This window comes from Aedes albopictus, chromosome 2 (assembly GCF_035046485.1).
Source record: "Aedes albopictus strain Foshan chromosome 2, AalbF5, whole genome shotgun sequence".
Classification (NCBI taxonomy): Eukaryota; Metazoa; Arthropoda; class Insecta; order Diptera; family Culicidae; genus Aedes; species Aedes albopictus.
In genome coordinates, this window is record NC_085137.1 from 46996185 (window position 1) to 47017671 (window position 21487).

At 41.4% G+C, this 21487-nt stretch overlaps 1 protein-coding gene across 9 annotated transcripts in view; it reads left to right on the forward strand.

The window, feature by feature from the left end:
• Window positions 1–21487, forward strand: part of LOC109421509 (uncharacterized) — a 486639-nt gene that overhangs the window by 127066 nt on the left and 338086 nt on the right. For 2 of the 9 annotated variants that reach the window (XM_062849628.1, XM_029870936.2), the window contains exon 2: window positions 20355–21254. The exons of 5 other annotated variants lie outside the window; for them this stretch is intronic. The gene's annotated coding sequence lies outside the window, so the exon portion shown is untranslated. The remainder of the gene's footprint in view (window positions 1–20354; window positions 21255–21487) is intronic. 2 more of the 9 variants (XM_029870933.2, XM_029870928.2) reach the window with 1 other exon arrangement.

Consider the following 21487-nt stretch of genomic DNA (forward strand, 5'->3'; position numbering starts at 1 on the left):
TAAGGTGACGAAGAGCAAATCGGATAAATTTGTGTTGGACTGCCTCAATCCGCTGAATTCCGTTCTGGTAGTAAGGACACTAGACAATAGACGAATACTCCAAAATGGGACGCACGAGAGAACAATACAGGCTTTGAAGACACCCTATGCGATGTGATCCTTAAACGTCAACTTGGAATCGATCAGAACTTCTAGGTCCTTTATAATCGTTTCACGTTGTAGCTTCGTACCAAACAGAGTATAGCCAAATTGCAAAGGTGAATATTTGCTGCTGAACGAAATGACGCCGCATTTTGATACGTTCAGAGACTTGCGATTGAGGCGACACCATTCAGCAAATACTTCCAGTTGATGTTGGAGAAAAAGAGCGTCTCCCGGCTGCTTGATGAGGTCGGTGTATATAGCGTCAATTTGGTGACCGTCTTCAATTTGTCTGATCAAGAACGAGGTGAAAGCCGTTAAATTGGTTGTCGTTGTACGTTTGGCCAAAAACCCGTGTTGGTCTGGACAAATGTAATGCGTATAGTTATGTACTAAATCACGCAGTACGATCACCTCGAAAAGCTTCGAAATAGAACTAAGTGCAGCTATACCATGATAGTTTGAAACCATCCGCTCAACCTTTTTTAAAAACTGGAAAGACATAAGATTCTTTCCAGCAGCTCGGGATAACACCGGTAGCCAAGAATAGATTGAATACCGCTGCAAGAGGTATGGCTAGTGTATCCAAACAACGTTTAAGTACGAGCGATGGAATACCGTCTGGGCCGCATCCCGACGACGATTTCAAACTCTTCCCTGCTGAATTCACCATACCATCCGTGATTTGTAACTGCTGTCCGAAAGTTGGAAGTCGAGGAACATTTCTGGTTGCGGCATCAAGATCGTGCGGATTGACGTGCTCGTTGGTGAACACACTGCTAAATTGCGAACAGAACAGAACAGAACTCTTCGCTTATAGAAATAACTCAGTCAATTCCAAACCAATTGACATGAAATTTTGTACACGGCTAGATACTATACGTATCTCATCGCGTTCCAAAAATTGTGTCAATTGGTTCTAAATTGGCTGTGTTACAGCAAAAAGTGGCCAAAATAAGACCCCTGCCGAGATGGTTCCACTTCCCTATGTCTATTGAATAGTAGACATCAATAAGCACCGATTGCAAAGCAGAAAACCACCGAAGCCCGACATATACACACGAAGTGAATACAGCTGGCATTCAGGGGTTCGCATCACCATTCATACGTAACATTCACTGTGCAGAATGCTGTTCAATTAATCAAATCAATCACTTTTCCCCGTCGGCTATATTTTTGTTTATAATCCTTTGTATTCGGAAGGATTTCTTCGTTGCACCTGGTGGGCAAAAGTATTGATTGAAATATTTTGGTCGTTAGTCTAAAGCTACATCCATCTCAATTTAAAACTTTCTGCTCAATTGTACTATGAATACATGATTTGATTTGGATTGCGACAGGTATGACCGACTTTTCGAATAAACATCTACGATTATGACCATCCAATGTACCATAGTGTTCGTTAATTGAAGTCAGCTTGTGCCCAAAATAGACGAAAACAGAATTCAAGGGAAATTATTAAATCTTATTGTTTTAGGGAAAGTGTAGTTCTACTTAAGTGTTTTACATGATATAGAAGCTAATTTTTAAATTAATACATACTTGATTGCAAACTGGCTATGAAGCGTTAGACGTGGTGCAATAATAAATTCGACGGAAATTAGATAAGGGTTCATTCACAAATTTCATAACGCCAAAATTGGCCTTTCCTGACACCCACCCACCCCTTCGTAACACTATTTATATGAGGAAAAATTTTATTTGTTCGGGCTGTAACACCTTGAAGGACACCCACCCACCCCCTTCAGCGTTATGATATTTGTGAACAAGCCCTAAAACCCCTACATGGGTTTTGTTGTTAATTAAAATGTATATATCAAAATGTTGATATGAAAATCATATCAATCATATCTGCTTCCAATCGTGTAGTAACAAGTCGTCAATTGATGTCCTGAGAATTCGTGAGTAGGTCGTAACTGACAAGATGATAGAAATGTGAAAACAACAACCGAATGTTCCAGTCACAAATTCAATTCCGGTTTAGAAGTATTCAATACAGTGAGTAGTTCAACAATGTTAATTCTGGTAGGAATATTTCGAGTTAAGTAGCAAACCGTGGTGAAAATAAGAAATAGCATTTTACGGCTATGTTCGACAGATAATTCAAGGTTAAGCTACAATTCTATTTTTTTACACTGTATTTTGAACAATTTCACATAGCGTTTAACCCTTTTCCACGGGTTTCGAAAAATTCCAAATTTTCCAAATGTTCAGCAAATGTCGTGCAAAACTTTCATGTTTTTGTGTGTTTTTTTTGGAAACAGTTTCATCTGTTCAGAAGTGTTTGGATGTCATTTTATTCTTTATTGAATTTTCAGTGATAGTTTGAAATCAATCTCTAGCAATGGATCATTAAAATAACTAAAACGACCGCTATGAAATGAACAGATAGCGCCACCGTAGCCTTGTGTGTTTGACATAACTCCACGGCTGTCACAATGTTAAAGTTCATATGGTCCACTGCACGAATTTATTCTGGCCTGCTTACTCGCACGCGAAATTTGACGTTTGAGCGGTGTCGGCACCGCTCAAACGTCAAATTTCGCGTGAGAGTAAGCAGGCCAGCATAAATTCGTGCAGTGGACCATACGGTGGCGGCTTTGTTTTGATGTGGCAAGTAGCAAAAAAGTTTACTTCAATGATCCATTATACTAAAAAAATACCTACAAAAATCCTGTGATATACCTTCTTACATAGTTCTTATCGATGTTATGAATTACTTGAAAAAATAAAGAAGTTTAATCATTTTCATAATCATTGTTGACGGAATAATTCATCTGTTCAAATAAAATAACGCAAATGGAGAATACAGTAGACGTTCGGTCGGTGCAAACGGTTTAACTCCAATGCTTTTTAACTGCAAGTCCGGTAAGTGCAACAATTTTGCAGTTATCGCACCAAAATCCATAAGTTATCGCACCAGTTATCCGTCAAAATGGTGCGCTATATTAGCCCAAATGAACAGTCGGATGAAGTTCACGTACATTTTACGTCAGTAGATGGTTTGTTGATACTGTCAGACATTGCAGTTATCGGATTTTCGTTCGCTAAATGAAACGTAAACATGTTGCAGTTATCGAACGTCTACTGTATGTGTGTTTGAAATTATTTATAAGCTACTATTGATAAACCGTCTCATACTTTTCTCCCCCTCGTAGACATTACCCATACACAATTTTAAACGTTTGTATGGAGTGTTCGCAATTGCTTGTGAAATGCCTGTCTGAATATTCCGTTTGTCTAAAATACCGAACTCTGTGTTCAAAATTAAGTGTGTCAACTTTGACCAGACGAAACGTAGCTTTTGATTGGCTTTTTCAACGCACGTCATTCGCTCTATTTCGCCAGGACTGACAGGACTGATAGTCATTAGTCAACCTCAAAGTTGTTCAAACTTATATTACAGATAGCTTACTGGCCTGTATGTTATATGTCCCGATTTGCATGGAGAACATTTGGCCGGGGTTCTGCTAAACCGAACTAAACGCCAAAATTTCAGAATTCAAGTTATTTACACCAATGAATGCAATAGGTCATTATCTATTACCTGTAAAATATTCAAGGCATTCGGACAGCCACAAGCATTCCTAGAATGAAAAACCACTATAGCAGGCTGGGAAAAAATCGAATTTGCATCCAGCCAAACCGAACTGTAAACCAAAAACATGGCATCGGAAGATACTTTTTGTGCTGACCTCGAGGATTATTTCTCCGATTTATCAGATGTTCCATCGGATTTTTCCATTTCGGACAGTTCATGGAAGCAGTCGGCATCAGAATCTGGTGAGTAAGAAAAGATTCTGGTTTCCTAAAGGCTTGCATCATTGGAACAGATGTTCAAACGGGCTGATCGGCATTTTTCATAATTTGTGTCAGCTAAAGCGCACCAAGTGCAAAAAAAATAAAATAATGCGTTTCCATGAAAGACGATATTATTTTTTACCAAAGTCACTTACAATAGATCAATATACATTGGAATTTTATAATTACCAGCAAGCAGTAATAGAATATCTCGGCATTTCATATTGGTAATACTCTAATCATTTGTATGAACTTGGTTCGCTATGGCAGGCTAGAAAATGATTAATTCCTCATCAGCAGCCACAATACGTTAGGACACATCCTGATAATTATTATTTCCTACGAAATTTAGAATCCGATAGTGATGAAGATGTAACATTAGAGAATAGTAAGAACGAACTGGTGATACAGAGTGACATTTCCCCAAGCGATACAACCATCTCAGGTATTGATATATCGGTACTTAGTTCGCTCTGGCAGAACAAGTTTTAATTTTTTTTCAATCATCGAATTTTAATACAGGAGAGTACGCCACATTGGAGCCTTCGAAGGAATTTCTCGATCAGGAACAAACCAATGGAGAGCAGGATGAATGGCCGGCCCATCCAAAAAGGCGCAAACATGCGGAACCGCAAAAATGGAAGAAGAATATTCGCAAATTACGCAGGGCTGCTGGAGAGTCGTATACCAACACTCGGGGCGTGGTAATTCCTGCAAAGGTTCTAGATGAATACTATCAGTGTAGCTGCCGGAACGGTTGTACAAAGAAAATATCGTATGATCAGCGTCTGTTGAATTACAGACAGTTTTATCAAAATGCGTCGTGGGAAACGCAGACAGCTTTCATTGCCAAATCTGTTCTGGTTTCGAAGATTAAAAGAAGGAGGATTTCCGATCCAGATCAATGGAGGAAAAAGGAACGCAGGTACTATTTCTTACAAGCTGGCAGTTTCGATGTTCCTGTATGCAAACCAATGTATATGAATACACTATGCATAGATAGTGCAAGGATCCATCGAGCACTGCAAAAAGCAAAAGCGGGAAGTTTCGTGGACCAGCGAGGTAAGCACCCAGCACACAATGCAACGCCGGAGGATACTATCAAAGAAATCAAAATGCACATCGAATCATTTCCATCTTATGCAAGTCACTACAGAAGAAGTGACACTCCGGATTGCAGGTACTTGCCTAGTGGTTTGAATTTGGCGAAAATGCACGCGTTATATATACAATCAATCGGCCCTGGAAAACACCTTCAAGTAAGCTTGCAGACGTACAAACGGATTTTCCACCGCTTCTTCAATTTGAAATTTCAAACTCCCAAAAAGGACACATGTAAAACGTGTGATCAAATGAAGATTCAAATAGATTCAGAAGAAGCAAAATCTGTTGCAGAGAGAGATCCCGAAACAATCAACAAACTAAAATCCGCCTTAGACGATCATCATAAACTCGTGGATTTAGCAAAAAATATACGTGCATCAGACTCTGAAATGGCGAGACAGAAAGAGTGCCACGTTATTTGTTTCGACCTACAGAAAACCTTTCCTTTGCCAAAACTTACAACTGGAGAAGCTTACTATAAGCGCCAACTCACTGTTTTCAACTTAGGTATCCATGATTTCTCGACCCAACAAGGGTACATGTATACGTGGCATGAAGGTATAGCTTCACGTGGAGCACAGGAGGTAATAGAATTATATTTTTCTATACGCATTTTTTTTAAATATTGTTCAATTACTTATTATAGGTAAGCTCTTGCTTGTTTCGGTACATAAAAGAGCATGTCTCCGCCAAAAAACTTTGCGCCTGGTCGGATGCATGTGGGGGACAGAATCGTAACATTAAAGTTGCTCTTTTATGGATGTATTTGGTATCGCTAGATAGCTGCCCCATCGAAGAAATCGAACACAAATTTTGTGTTAGTGGTCACAGCTACCTACCGAACGATCGAGACTTCAGCCAGATAGAAAACAAATTGCGGAAGATTGGAAACATGTACAGTTATGAAGAATTTTGCAACGTTGTGGCATCATGCAAACAAAACAAAAACAAGTTTAAGGTGGTAAAAATGACAGCCGAAGAATTTTATTCAACTGAGGCGTTGCAAATGTTGATCACCAACCGGAAGAAGGATTCAAAAAAGAATAAAGTCAACTGGCTGAACATGAAAGTTATTCGCGTGGTAAAATCAAAACCAGGAATACTGTTTTTCAAGTACAGTTATGATCCTGATACTCCTTACCTCGAGCTGTATTTGAAGAAAAGATTAGGAGGACCTCCGCCTCTGTTAAGTGATGCAAATATGGCACTTTTGCATCCAAACGGACACTTCATTTCACGTGCGAAGTACAACGACATTTTATGCTTGCTGAAATATGTGCCTCCGGTATGTCACGATTTTTTCGTGAATTTGGTAGTTGATGACAAATCTGCTATCGATACCGATTTTGATTTGATCAGCGAAGATGAAGATTGATTGTTTTTTCAAACCGTTATCGTATTAGAATAAGTTTAGAAATACATTCAACCATACTGAAATAAAAAAAAAAACTTATAATTTTGTGTCTGCCAAAGAGAACTGAGCACAAGCTTATAAATATTAAATTTATATTATTTTAAAATAAAATGCGATTTTTTGTGCATTTAACATTCGTGGACAATTATGATGTCCTGATAGTCTTCCATCACGAGCAAAACCAAAATATATGTATTTAAAGTCATTAATTGATGAAGCGATAGACTACGAAGTCGAATATCCCAAAATCATTTTTTTTGCGTCTTGATAGACGACATTGATAGATGATGAAAAATCATGATTTTTTTCACCATCCGACTGGTTTTCTCTGAAACAAAAAAAAACACATCCAGCCACACTGAACTATAAGCCATATTCTAATGTTTTTGATCAGCCAGAGTGAACTGAGTGCAATGTACCGAGAAATAAAATGTAATTATAGCAAAGATTTCAAATAACTTTCATGTATCCTTCATTTCTGGTCATTAATGAAGGCCTGCAAGTGACATGTGCGCGGAAAAAAAATCAAATAATCTTTGCCGTTGTTAATTTGTGAGTGGTTGAACTTTAAGCTTGATTATCTCGGAATTAACTATTTGGCGCTTAGTTCGGTTTAGCAGAACCCCGGCCATTTATAACTCAAGGAAGAACGGGAGATCATCAAATGAAAAAGGAGGACAAGTATTCCCAAAGCATACCATCAGGATTTCAGCCGAGCAGACACAAACGCAAAGCAAATCTACTCGTGAGGCCTGAATATATTCGCCCAAGTAACAATTCCAATGCTGATTGGTTTTGTTTAATTTTTATTAGGGTTCTATTACAGCAATAAACAAAAATCACAGTTGTATGACTACATTTATGGAAAACATTGATGAAATGATTTATAGTATACTTAAAGATATCCATTAAACTATATGTTTAGAGTAAACAAAACTCTCAAATATGTAATCCTACTGGCATTCATTATGACCACAATAAAACTGTTTAAACTCTCAACAGATGGCGATCCGTTCGATTAGTGACGACATCTGTTGATGGCAATGCAGAAACTACGGCACTTTTAGGTTTGTTGCGTTGCGGTCATTATAAAAGTAAACTTGCTTTTGTTTTATTTTTGCTAATTATGGTTGTCGTCATGTTGAAGAATTAGATAACGTGAATGGAATTGCTCAAATGAGCAATGAATTGATATATTGCCATCATTTACTAAGCATGTTCACATAAATAAACTCTCTCTGCTGAGTATTAGCAGCACAATAACTATTAAATAATTACACTGAAATGATCTCTTTCTACTTGCGAATAATATCTCCTCCTGATATTTACATGCCATTGAAGAAGCTTCTCTGCATCTTGAACTGTCATAGTTTTTGTTGAAAAAAAAAAACAACACTCATCATATCCGCTTTTCGAGTATGCATTTGTTTTCAACTAGGTTTTAAAACATTTTTATTGCCACTCTTAAAACGGTATGCAAAACCCCTCCAAGAGAGGTCTATTTAACCAGAAGATGCTCTTAAAGAGGTTATCAAGAGGTTTTGTTTTGCAAGTTTTATTAAATTTGCCACGAAAATCTCTTGTAGAGCCGAGCAAACCTAAAAATGTTACTTGAGTGCACTTCTTCACTCACGAAGCCTCGTTGAATAAATGTACGACTCGTGCTGAAAAAATCAGCTTATTGCAACTCGTTGCATAAATAATTATACTGTATTTGTAAATTCACATTATAGAGTAAGGTAGGGCAAAAGTTCGACCTTAGTTGATAATTCAACCTACTTCAAAAAATCGAAGCAGATAAAAATAAATAAATACCGTGTGGTGATTCTACCATCCATGAGCTAAAATTTTGCTGAACAAAGTTACGCCAAATGTCTTTTCAATTTTGAGTTACAACACGTTTTGTATGTGTGGGTTTTATTCGAACTCTTGCCCCACTACTGGGGCAAAAGTTCGAATCTAGTGTTTCTGGAATTTCGCTAACCGTAGCACACTATTTTGACACTTTGGTAATAGGAATACCTGAAACCACTTAATATTTGATGTTAGAACTGGAATACACTTTAAAATTCGATTTGGATTTTACCCAAATCAGGGTTAAATTTACTACACCAAAAATTAGTAGTTTTCCGCCAAATTCAGATAAAACCACTTTTTTTTTCAACTTTAATCGAATTTTCTCACTAATTCCATCACTCTTAGAGATAATATGTACATTTTGCAGAATTTTAGGTTTCTACCTAAAGTTGTCACATGACTCGAACTTTTGCCCCACAATTCGAACTTTTGCCCCACTATGTGTAAAATACGATTTCCAAATCTTTTTTGCAAAAAGTTATACATGCTAGAGCATCTTCAAAATATACCTAGTTAAGCCCCAAAATAAAATATCGAATTCGATTTCATTAAAATTTCATTCCATGCGTTGGAAGGGCCATCGCATGTTACATTTTTTTGATCAAAACCAACATTTTGTCATAACTTCTCGAAATATTGATCAATTTTCATAATTTTTGGAGTGAAAGACTCTTTTTCAAAAAGGGTTCGAACAACCTTGACACCCGAAAGAAATAATTTGAATTGAGCTCAAAAACTTGAAAAGAAACTCTTGCCCCACTCGAACTTTTGCCTCACTTTACTCTATCATTGTTTACGTGTTAAAGTAAAACATTTATGCAATGGTTTTTTGTTTTGTGTAGTGTTGTGTAAATCGTTATCAATTTTAAATTTCATTTTGGAGAAAATTAATACTTGATTGAGCAAAAAAAAAAAAAATACTTGATTGACCGCCCGCAGTTGCTACTCCAGTTTCGCCAGATCAGCTACACTCACACAAGGAACCAATGATATAGCTGTTTGAGACTAACAGGCATCGTGCAGGTCAATGCAATCGCTTGTTGCCAACAGGCTGTTGAGTCCTCTACACCTGCACGAGGTCATGTGGATGTCGGAGTGTTGGTGGGAGTACCGTAGAATGGGGTAACTTTGATAGTTTTTCAGCGAATTTTCTCAATATTTTTGCATGTAACTGTATTTCTGCGAGTTTTCTATTTTTAAAACAAGTACTGGGGTATCAATTATCAATTGCAATTAAAAGATTCGATAAACTGAAATGATTTGGATAGCTTTTTGTTTTTAATATAACCAAAAATCAGTTTTCACTTTTGGGGTAACTTTGATAATGCCCTGAAAACATATCAAATCTCAAAAAATAATCACAGATTGAAATCTTAGGAGTATGAACATGAAGAGAGAAAACTTGTGGAATATATTTTATAGAATTTTTATATCAAAACATTGATTTTTTACTAAATTTTACATATAAAAATAAATTTGTGGAGTATTGAGTGCAAAACACAATAAATTTAGCTATCAAAAATCATTATCTTTGTAATAATAAATGCTTAACGGTACATAAACATATGATTACATGATATTCATGATCATGGTTAATTTTTTTTTTGTAGTTTTTAATGTTTTATTAACAAACTTTGAACAACACATATTTAGCTACATGAAATTACAAGGGAATTGTACACTTTTAGGCGTTTATCAATGTATGGAGATTAAAATCCCAATTTACAAAATTGCTTCCATTTCGTAAAAACACACTTCGTTAAGAGATGCAAGGCCAGATTTGGAATCTACTATGATGAATCTATCGAGAATAAGAGTCTATTCATTGAAATAATAGTTCTAACGAAGTCGTATAGCAGATTGTTTGAAGGGGTTGATAAATGACAAAAATATCAACAATTTTTAGGCCGGAACAAATCCCATTTTCTTCTTTTGTCACAATACTCGTTGGCTCGCTAAGGGAGAGGACAATAAATAATAAATGTATTTGACGAAGAAATACCCAAACAATTCGGCAAAATCTATAAACTCATCGGATTTGTTAAGGAATTTTCTGTGCAACTCTAATTTCACCTTAAAATTTTAAAATTTCTTGAATAATTTATTGGTGTCCCCCCTCAAAATGTTGAATTTCGACCAAAATTTTCCAGGGGGGCGGTGACATAAGAGAAAATCGAAATTTGTGTCAGCCTTATTTTTTTCCCAAAAAGTTGTATATAAATTAGATTTTAATGAAAATTCGTCTAAGATGCACTTTCATATGTATAGAATTGATTTACGTTTACCTTTTTCTTAACTAGTTGAAGGAATCATAGTTTTAAGATAAATTATACAATGCCTGCCGCACTATCAAAGTTACCCGCATTATCAAAGATATCCCGTTTTACGGTATATTTTTTTTACACAGGGTTCAAGCATTGGTGCATGGAAGCCAGGCGTAAAGTAATAGATTGTGTGAAGATTACTATGAAGCGGCACAGTTCGCTCAGTTGCATAGCTTGTAGGCGATATATGATATTGATACTATGCTGTGATACATGAGATAGGTAGAAGGTAAACTGCATTCACTCGGGTTTTTGTCACTTACACCCCTTTGTTTCAAACCCAATAATAATTTAAAATTTTCAGTAAGATCATGTAGCCGATTTTATCGTTTGTGAAATTAACTTGTAAAGATAAAGAAATATGATGCACCTTTAAATTTACTTTTTGATTATTCTTGTTGATTTGTATAAAAACAAGTTCACTCAATTTTTCCGCACACTGTCCGAAGAAAAAAAAACCGAACTCGGACCCGGGCTAATATGTCCGTTTCGTTCCATTAGACCCCCCATTCCTCCCGCACATCATCGCAATCAGCAGCGCAGCAGCGGTGGCGGCACACACTTCTCTGTATCTCGCCCACTTGCCCCACAACAGTGCTGCCGACCTGCTGCTGCTGCTGCTGTTGCGGCTTCTCGGTCCCCGAAAGAAGGGTAATGTATGTGCACATAAATAAATGAATAAACAATCGAATGCCCCTTGTGCGATCACACGCGAAACGAATATGTGCGCCTGTTTGCTGTTTCTCGCCCATATGTACGTCCGTCGGTCGCGTCGCGAGGGGATTCGGATATAACTGCGCTGCGACGACAACGACGACGACGACTATGGACGGTGATGACTTTTTTTTTCTGGAATAAAACCGTCGTCGTCCACAAGCAAGTTGGTTGGAATGTGAAGTCTGTGTCTCTCGCCCAGTTGCCGCCAGTCGAACCACTGCTACTGCGTGACGGCGGCTCTCGGTGATGGTGCGTTTTTACACAACACAAATTGGATCGCTTGACAAGATGGAGAACCGTTTGAGCTTTCGTCATTGTGAGCATGAATGGTGTGGTCCCGAACGAGAAATGGAACTAAATTCTCAGAAGCGACAGATCGAAATTTCTCTCGATGAGAATGCGGTTGGTGACTGCGCGATATCAACAAAACGACGGTAATTAGTAATTAGTAATTAGTTGAAGGTGATAGGTATTATTCTTAATAACATCCCCCACGCCATAAATATTGCAGTTAGAAATCTGCCTCTCTACTGTTAATTGTACGAAGAACAGTACGAGACATTTTTCAGATGTCTTTCAAACATTACCTATAGTAGGTTTTTCCTTTAAAATGGTTTACTAAATGCTACGTAAAATTATCGATCATTACTACTTTGCAAATCAAATACCTATGTGTCATAAACTAGTACTCGATTCTGCAAGTAACTACCGAGAATCTTGTTCAGGTATCCGATTATCCCCGGACGTAGGTGCACATCGGCCATAGTTGCCCAACTGGCGCTATTGAACGCGTTCCTTCAAGAGTCACTACTGCACAGTAGCGAATGCCCCTCCTCTTGCGCTGGAGCGTTATCTAGGCAGTTTTTGTAACCAAGGGCAATATAGCGTCAACGGTCAATCTTCCCTGCCGGACGCCGAACTGGTTGTTCGAGAGACCATTTACACCCTCGGTGTGCCTCAACAGTCTGTTGAGGATGATCTTCTCGAACACCTTCACCACCGTGTCCATCAAGCATATTGGTCTATATGCAGGCAGGTCTCCGGGTGGTTTCTCCGCTTTTGGCACTAATACCTGATTCTGTCGCTTCCAAACCTCTGGGAAAACTTCCTCGTCCAGGCATTTCTACATAGCAGATCTGAACATCGCTGGGGCCCCTGCAATAGTTACTTTTAAGGCCAGGTTCGGTACTCCATCCGTACCTGTGGCCTTACCTACGCTAAGGGATTCTGCTATCCCCGCAAGTTCCGCATCGGTGACCCTCTCCTCAGTGCCAGCCCCAGTCACCAGCTGTCCTAGGAAAGGAGGTCAAGGACCAGGATCATGGAGCGGAAGGAGCCCCTCGATGATCCCTTCTAACATCACTGGTGACTGCTCTATAGGGGCCATTACACCACTCTTCTTTGAACTTTGGCAGCGGCGAACGCCACCCGTGTTCGTTTCGCTCTTCCTCAGTACATGCTCGCTGCATCCGCCGCCTAGCCCGCAGGTGCGCCGCAAATCCCCAATCGCTTGAGTCCACCAGTAAGCCGGTGGTCTTCCACTTCCCGGGTGGACTTACCTAAACATGATCTCGTCCCCGCTTCTCAGACCGAGTAGGTTTTGCTCACGGTGGAGCGCCTCCCAAATACCTCGTCATTAAAGTATGATGCTGTATGATGTATGTATTCCACCTACGAGGGCTAGGCCTTGACCAAGTCGCCTCTTCCTCTACTCGCTGCCTGCTGTTGTTGTTGTCGGTACTGCAGCGTAACGCCAGGTGATCGTTGTGAGCTAGGCCTAGCCAATGCCTTAGCGTCTAGCAGGATCTGAACTCGCTAATTCGTAAAATGGCTTCCCCATTCCACGGCCTATAGACAGGTCTTCACCCTGTCGGCACGGTCGTCATACAGTCCGGCAGCTGCGTCAACTGGTCGATCGATCACCGCGGAGGGGCAGAGCAGCTACAGAGTCCCCTTTTTCTTTGGCGATCACGACGTCCTCGTATGCAATAGACATCAACTCCTGGACGGGGTATTTATCCGTCGTCCTTATCGCCGCCATTTATCTGGACCCATCCGCGACGCAATTGCCGTTACTGGCGGGTACTCGGTATGGAAGCCGCTACGATGGTGATATTAGTCTGGCGAAGCGATGTCGATAACTGCCTGGCAAAGCAATTGATGGGCTGCGTCACAGTGGTTTGGGTTCAGCTGCGTTACCTGCAGTGTGATTTGTTCGCTATGGTTCTTCTAAAGGCCGGGCATCTTTGACCTTCCATAGGGTGCTTACTGTTCGCCAAGCAAACAATTGGGTGGACTCGTGCAGCCTTGTGCCTTGTGACCTTCACCGCCACATTGCCTACACATTTTGCTCCTGCCGGGGCCTTTCCAGTCCCATGATTTGTGTCCTCGTTCCAGACACCTGAGACAAGCTTCCGGCGGCTCCTGCAAGGTCAGTTGACATATTGACCAGTCCACCTTAAGCTACTTTGACGGACTTGTTAGCTTTTTTGAGGCTTTGACGGTTGACGGTAGGTTATGGCTTTCAGTCCTGGCGGAAATATGTCTAGTCTAGTCTAGTCTAGTCTAGTCTACACATACACAGCCATTCATTGAAAGAATCCTGGAAAATGATAGAATCGACTACTTCTATCATTTTTCTTGTCATTATCAATGCTTGAAGCACATCGGAGATGTAATACAAGAATTGAAGCGGCCAGGCCTACTGTGCAGCGTTATTTGTATAAATAAGCTAAAGAACGGGGACATCTCGTACCAACCGCTCAGCATAGTATGTAGTATGAATGTTAATTAAATTCGTTGAGAGTGACTTTGCTAAGAAGATTAATGTCACTCCGTCGGTGCTCTTCTTCCTGGGATGGGACATAGGAATTTGAGCCACATGTCCAAGCTCGAAAGCCTAGGCTTAAGCGCCATTACTCGCTCTCTGAAACGAGAAAAAGTATGATGACCCCCTCCCCAATTATGGTACAGAATGAAATATGCCACATTATAAGAAACAGGAAATTGATACAGCAATCACTACAGAAAAGTTGAAAAAAGGTTAAAACACTACAATTAATTAAAAAAAAACAACAACAACAGCCGTGGGCATCACCACGGTTGAGCAACACACTGCATCAACCAACCCCACTGCGAGGCGTGTCCACCACGTGTTGTCTCGTATTTTGATCCATTATCACAATTATGTTTACATTATGTTACTCAAAACAAATCAAAACAATCAAATCAGAAAGATCTCACCGGTTGTAATGATGAATGTCCAAAAGGCGATGCAACGGCCACACGTCAATTCTGACTTCCAGCATTCCATCGGCAACACCATGGCAAGCCGGAATTCCGAATCCACTTGGACCTTTGACCTTCCACTGTTTCTTTCGCGTTGCAGCAGCTTCTCCACGAAAGGGTAATAACTTGCTCCTTAGCACAACAATTGAGTGTATTTTCATTCGAATCGATATTTATTAACCAGTGAATCCTACTGCCAGCCGAAAATATCAACACAAAAGCGAAAAATAATTCGCGCACTGAATGCACCAGTAAGGTCCTTGCATCCTCAGCTGAACAAAATTATAGGTATTCAAATCCAGGATATTCAGAGTCTTAACCGATATGAAATTTCGCTATGTAAAAGTACAAAATTCACGAGAACGAAAAAAACGGTGACAGATAAATTTTGATTCACATCCGCGCGCACTCAGTCCTGGCGGAAATATGTAGCTCAAAAACAGATTGATAAGTTTTCATGAGTTATTCCTCCTAAGACTGAAAGCCCTAACTTCTAAACCTGTTAGCGTCCGCCACAGGTAGCTGTACCAAGGCTACCTGTGTCCTTGCTGGGCCCTTCCATAGCCGAACGGCTGAGATGGCCAGCTGTACTTCGCACTGTTGCTGCAGTGCCGTGACGAGCTCTTCCGCGTCAGTAATCTCGTCTAGGGTTTTCACCTTCAGAGTCGCCTTCGCTGTAGAGGATCTCTTCCGCCACCGGTAGGCAGCACCCTTATGCTTTTTGTCGCGCTTGCGCTAAAAGATCATTTCACCTGTACGAGTACGTCTGATACAGCGCACGTCGGCTCCCATATCCACGAGCTTGGCGTCGCTATTCATCGCCTACTTTTGAGGAGTTAGACTCTTAACCCTCGAGCGATCGCGCTGTTGTATTTTGTACAACACGTTGAAAAAATCTCGCTTTTGGTACTCAGCATTATCGTGGTGCTGATGCAGGTAGTCAACCGCGCGAGTTACGGAAGGTTAAGTCTTGATGACGAGGGCATCACCCTTTTCGAGCTTGGCACCTGACCTTCGACGTTTCGTAGACTTTGAGTCCCTACGTTCGTGCACGTCCTGCGGTTTCGTCTTCTTCTTCCGCTCAATTTTGGTCCAAGGTGCGTCCTCCCCTTGACCCGCCCCAGCTTGTGGTTGCTGAGGACCAATCAGATATCGCAACCCCCTGTTCCTTTCGATCCGGGACGGGCCGATCTTTTCAGGCCCATCCTTCCCGTCTTTACTGCTGACCTTCGGTGCTCACAACAGCCTTGCTTTGCGAACACCGTCCTGTAGCTCCTCACCTGACGGCTGTCTCACACGCTTCTGCAATTGCTTTTCATGAGCAATCGCATTCGCTACACTTTGGGAGTTACCCTCGAAAGCAAAAGCCCCCGTATGGGTAGACTTCGAAAGCTTTGACTTCACGGGTTCTGCCGCTGTCGCAGTTTGTTTCTCATGGGCCTGCTTGGCTGCCGTCATTGATTTATAAAGTCTCAATAGAACCTGCTTGAGGCCCTTAGCTGATGTTGGATTACGAAGACGCTCCGGGGATTCCTCCAGGAATATCCTCCTGGGGGATTCTTCCAGGAATATCCTCCGGGGATTCCTCCATGAATATCCTCCTGGGGGATTCCTCCAGGAATATCCTCCGGGGGGATTCCTCCAGGAATATCCTCCGGGGGGATTCCTCCAGGAATATCCTCCGGGGGGATTCCTCCAGGAATATCCTCCGAGGGGATTCCTCCAGGAATATCCTCCGGGGGGATTCCTCCAGGAATATCCTCCGGGGGGATTCCTCCAGGAATATCCTCCGGGGGGATTCCTCCAGGAATATCCTCCGGGGGGATTCCTCCAGGAATATCCTCCGGGGGGATTCCTCCAGGAATATCCTCCGGGGGGATTCCTCCAGGAATATCCTCCGGGGGGATTCCTCCAGGAATATCCTCCGGGGGGATTCCTCCAGGAATATCCTCCGGGGGGATTCCTCCAGGAATATCCTCCGGGGGGATTCCTCCAGGAATATCCTCCGGGGGGATTCCTCCAGGAATATCCTCCGGGGGGATTCCTCCAGGAATATCCTCCGGGGGGATTCCTCCAGGAATATCCTCCGGGGGGATTCCTCCAGGAATATCCTCCGGGGGGATTCCTCCAGGAATATCCTCCGGGGGGATTCCTCCAGGAATATCCTCCGGGGGGATTCCTCCAGGAATATCCTCCGGGGGATTCCTCCAGGAATATCCTCCGGGGGGATTCCTCCAGGAATATCCTCCGGGGGGATTCCTCCAGGAATATCCTCCGGGGGGATTCCTCCAGGAATATCCTCCGGGGGGATTCCTCCAGGAATATCCTCCGGGGGGATTCCTCCAGGAATATCCTCCGGGGGGATTCCTCCAGGAATATCCTCCGGGGGGATTCCTCCAGGAATATCCTCCGGGGGGATTCCTCCAGGAATATCCTCCGGGGGGATTCCTCCAGGAATATCCTCCGGGGGGATTCCTCCAGGAATATCCTCCGGGGGGATTCCTCCAGGAATATCCTCCGGGGGGATTCCTCCAGGAATATCCTCCGGGGGGATTCCTCCAGGAATATCCTCCGGGGGATTCCTCCAGGAATATCCGCCGGGGTTTCCTTTATTATTCAGGAATATCCGCCGGGGATTCCTCCAGGAGTAGGATTCCACCAGAAATTCCTTCAGAGAATTCTTAGAGGAATCCTCGAGGGGATTCCCAGAGGAATCCCCGAAGAAATTGTTGGAAGAATTGTTGGAGGATTGTTCGGGAGAACTTCTGGAGAAATTTCCGGAGGAATTCCTGTAGAAATCCTAGGAGAAATTACTGCAGGAATGATCGGAGACATTCCTGAAGAAATCCCCGGATGAATTCCTTGCGGAATCGCCGGAGAATTCTGTAAAGGAATCTGTGGAGGAATTGTTTTAGATTCTTCGGAGGAACTGCTGGAGGAATCCCCGGAGAAATTACTGGATAAATGCCCGGAAGAATTCCTGGAGGATTTTTCGGAGTAATTCATGCAGGAATCCCAGATAGGCGGAGAAATTTCTGGAGGAATCGCTTGAGCAAATATTAGAGGAATCTCCGTAGGAATTGTTGGAGGGTTCTCCCTAGGAATTCCCGATGAAGTTCAAAGAGCAATTGTTGGAGGAATTCTTGGAGCAATTGTTGGAGAAATTCCCGGAGGAATACCTGGAGCAATTGTTGAAGGAATCTCCGAAGAAATTCCTGAAGGAATCCCCAGAGGAATCCCTGAAGAAATCCCCGGAACACTTCCTGGAGGAATCTTCAAAGGAAGATTCCTGAAGGAATTCTTAGTAGAACCCCGGAGCAAATCCTGCAGAAATTGTTAGAGTATTCTTGGAGGGATTCTTGGAGTAATCTCCGGAGCATTTCTGGCAGAAAGTGGAGCGGACCGGGTGTGATGGTTAGAACACTTGGCTATCACGCCGAGGACCTGGGATCGAATCCCACTCCCGACAAATCCACAAAAAATGTGGGTTCTTCCTTCGGAATGGAAGTAAAGCGTGGGTCCCGGGATGAACTAGCCTAGGGCTAAAAATCTCGTTAATACAGATAAAAAAAAATCTGGCAGAATTGTTGGAAGATTCCTGGAGGATCCCCCGGAAGAATTCCCGAAGAAAAACCTGGAAAAAATATTAGAGGAATTCCTAGTGGAATCCCCGGAAGAATTTCTGAAGGGAACTCCGTAGGAATTCCTGAGTGAGTTCGAGTCCCACCGAGAGGACGAGTAACTTTTTCGCAAATTCCATTCTCCAGTATTTGAAAAGTCTAGTTAAGTAAATCTCTAGAGTTATAGACTGTTTCAGAAATTATAAATACACTTTGTTTATTCAATTAAATGAACTGTTCTAATGATTTCAACCAACTTGTTTCAGAGTATAGAATATTGTACTCCATATTTTTATATTTCCTTTCAATTATCTTGATATTTTAAAGAACAGTCGAGTTCTCTAACAAATAACTTAATTTTTCAAATTTGCATTTGTACAAAGGTGTTTTTTAATGATTTCAACATTATTCATCACTAAATACCAAAAATTATCTAAACTTTTATCACATTCCCTTTCTCAACAGGTTGTCTTAGTAATGCCTTGATCAAAATTCGGGAAAAATCGATAAAGGCATTCCCACAACATTTTTTCTGAGATCAAGTTTCTTATTTTTTAAGGTTTTCTACGGAACATAAGAACTACCACACAGTTTCTTAGCTTTCCTGAACGCATTTAATCTAAACAAACTTATTTTTTCAGCTCATTCGATCCTTCAGATAGCAAAGCTTGTCATACCATTAAAACGAATGCAGTAAGCAGTTATTAAGACATTCGTTTGCTTAACGTTTGTTGCTACTGGTGTTGTTGATAAATTTGAAACAAAAAAATGTGTATTGAGAAGGCCCGTAATGGTGATTCTTGATCAAATATTCCAGTAAAAATTACTCTTACCAACCGAGAAATATCTTTTATTATCGATACAGCCATTTTTATTGTGTTTGGAAATTAAATATTTTATCTGTGAGATTTTTTTCTTTTCTACTATGCTACATTTTTTTACCACTTTGTGCAACTTCAAATTTTAATCATTTAGTTTACAGAGCACTATTTTTTAACTTTTACCAGAAACATCAACAAAATTGGTATTATTTGCTTCGTTAGCATGTTTACTATAAGAGCTAGAAGAAACTTTTTTGGATATTGTGCTCAAATTGAAATGGCAGTTGATCGTTAGTGTATTTATAATTTCTGAAACAGTCTATAAATAAAACTTCTACTCGGCTGAAATAATAATCGAAGAAACTAAATCTGGCGGTATTATTGACAATATTTCGAAGATAAAAAAAACTTAAAGCGGCGATTACTGATATAATTGTCGAGAGAACTCTTGGAGTTATTGTTGAAGAAATTCCTGGAAGAATTGCGAAGAGTTCCCGACAGAATTTTCGAAGGAACTTCTGGTAGAATTGAAATGGTCCAAAAATACATTTCCGAAACTTAAGAAATTCTTAAGCATGGCTGGGTACATTTGCGAATGAAAATCAGGGAATGAAATTATCGATCACGATCGCGATCATAGAAAACTCTCTCACACGCATTATCGGCGAAAAAAGACGTGCGATAAACTCAGACCCGGTTTTCTTCCGAGAATGTGTTCTCGCTCGTTCCGCAGCGCCGAAAACGGATTATCACCAGCAATGAAAAGCCGGCTGGTTTGCTCTCTACGCTTTGTTCGCCTTTCCGTCTGACCGTCGCCACCAAAGGTAGCTTTTATGAATCAAATTTCCTCCTCCTTTAGAGCAGCTTGTGTGGTCGCGTGGTTATGGTGCGCGCTAAGAAACATTTTTGTTGGAAGGTCTAGGTTCGAATCCCATTGGCGGCACAATTTTTGTTATTTGCCTCCTGATAATTATCGCGATAACCGGCAAGGTGATAAAGTTGGATACCGAAAATGGCAAGAGCGATTTTCAGTTTTCGGCTATCTTTGGTCGTTGACAACAGCAGCGAACGATAAGCATTTCTCGCTGGAAAAAGAATCGTTGAATTGTTCGGTTGCTCGGCTCAATTTACTGATAATTTCATTCCCTGATGAAAATAAACTTCTAATCTAATGTCGATTCCTCAGTTCTTGATCACCGGTTTACAGAGCCTTCCTTTCATTGATAACTCATCACTAATTCTCTTCATCTCTCTTATCTTCTTTCAGGAATTCAAATGTGACGCAATCATGACCAATTGGAAGAATATTAATTGCAACATGCATCATCGGAAAGATACCGACATGGCACATTAACTACATAACTCATGTGTATGCGATTAAAGCGATAAGCCATCTACAAATGCCAGCCATGCATACGCCTCATGTCAGTGTTGCAGATTATCCACATCAGCAAACTCAGCCCAGTATCACTGGCCCAATGGCACCCGCACGACTTGTTCGCGTTATTTCGCTCACAATTTCCCTTAATTTTTAGCCTAATCGTTTTGCTTAAACTTAACACGCCGCGGCGGTTGTCTTCTTCGGAAGACATATTTCCGTTTCGTATTACCTATAGCTACAGTTTCGTCTTCCCGTCTTGCCGCGTTGTTGTTGCTGGAGGAACGGGCGCGTTTGCGGAGTTTTGTTTTAATGAAGAAAAGGTCGACCGAACAAGAAGAATAGCGCAGGCAGGTTCGGCACAACCCGGAGTTCGATGAAACGGCCAGTGGGGGTGGCGTGGCGGGAAGAAGTGAAACGAGTTTTTTTTTTAACTTTGCTCATCATAGCAAGACACACGGGGCTGGCTCTGGCTCTGACTCTGGCTTGAGTCGACTTTGATGCGGTGCGGAGGAACGTGAACGGCGGCGAGCAAGATACAGAGCGTGTGGATGGGATTGGGACGATTCGATGAGTTTCAGAGTGAACTCTGTGTGTGACGGCACGGCGACGGTGGTGGTGGGTCGCAAAAATAAAAAGAAGCAAGAAGAAATCGGCCCAACCCCAGCCCGGCAGTCCGCAGTCGGCCGGCCAACGAACGCGCAGCAGACCATCATCATCGCACCGCCGGTTGACGTCGTTTTGAGTAGTACTTGGAAGATGGGTACACCATCAGTGAGGCAGTTTTCGGTTGGATGAGTTTTTATCCAGAAGATTTTTTTCGTTCGGATTTCTCGGCATTTTTCAGTGATATCGGTCCCTTCGGAAGGATATGACGCGAAATTTGGGGTGTCTAGAAGAGTGTGCGACTTTCGAAGGATTTAAAATGTTCTTATACAAGTGAAGGGTGGGGGTAGAAGATGAAAAGGGGAAATGATTGATTAGTTTGATTAGCGTTCGGCTCATGATGTGTATTTTTGATT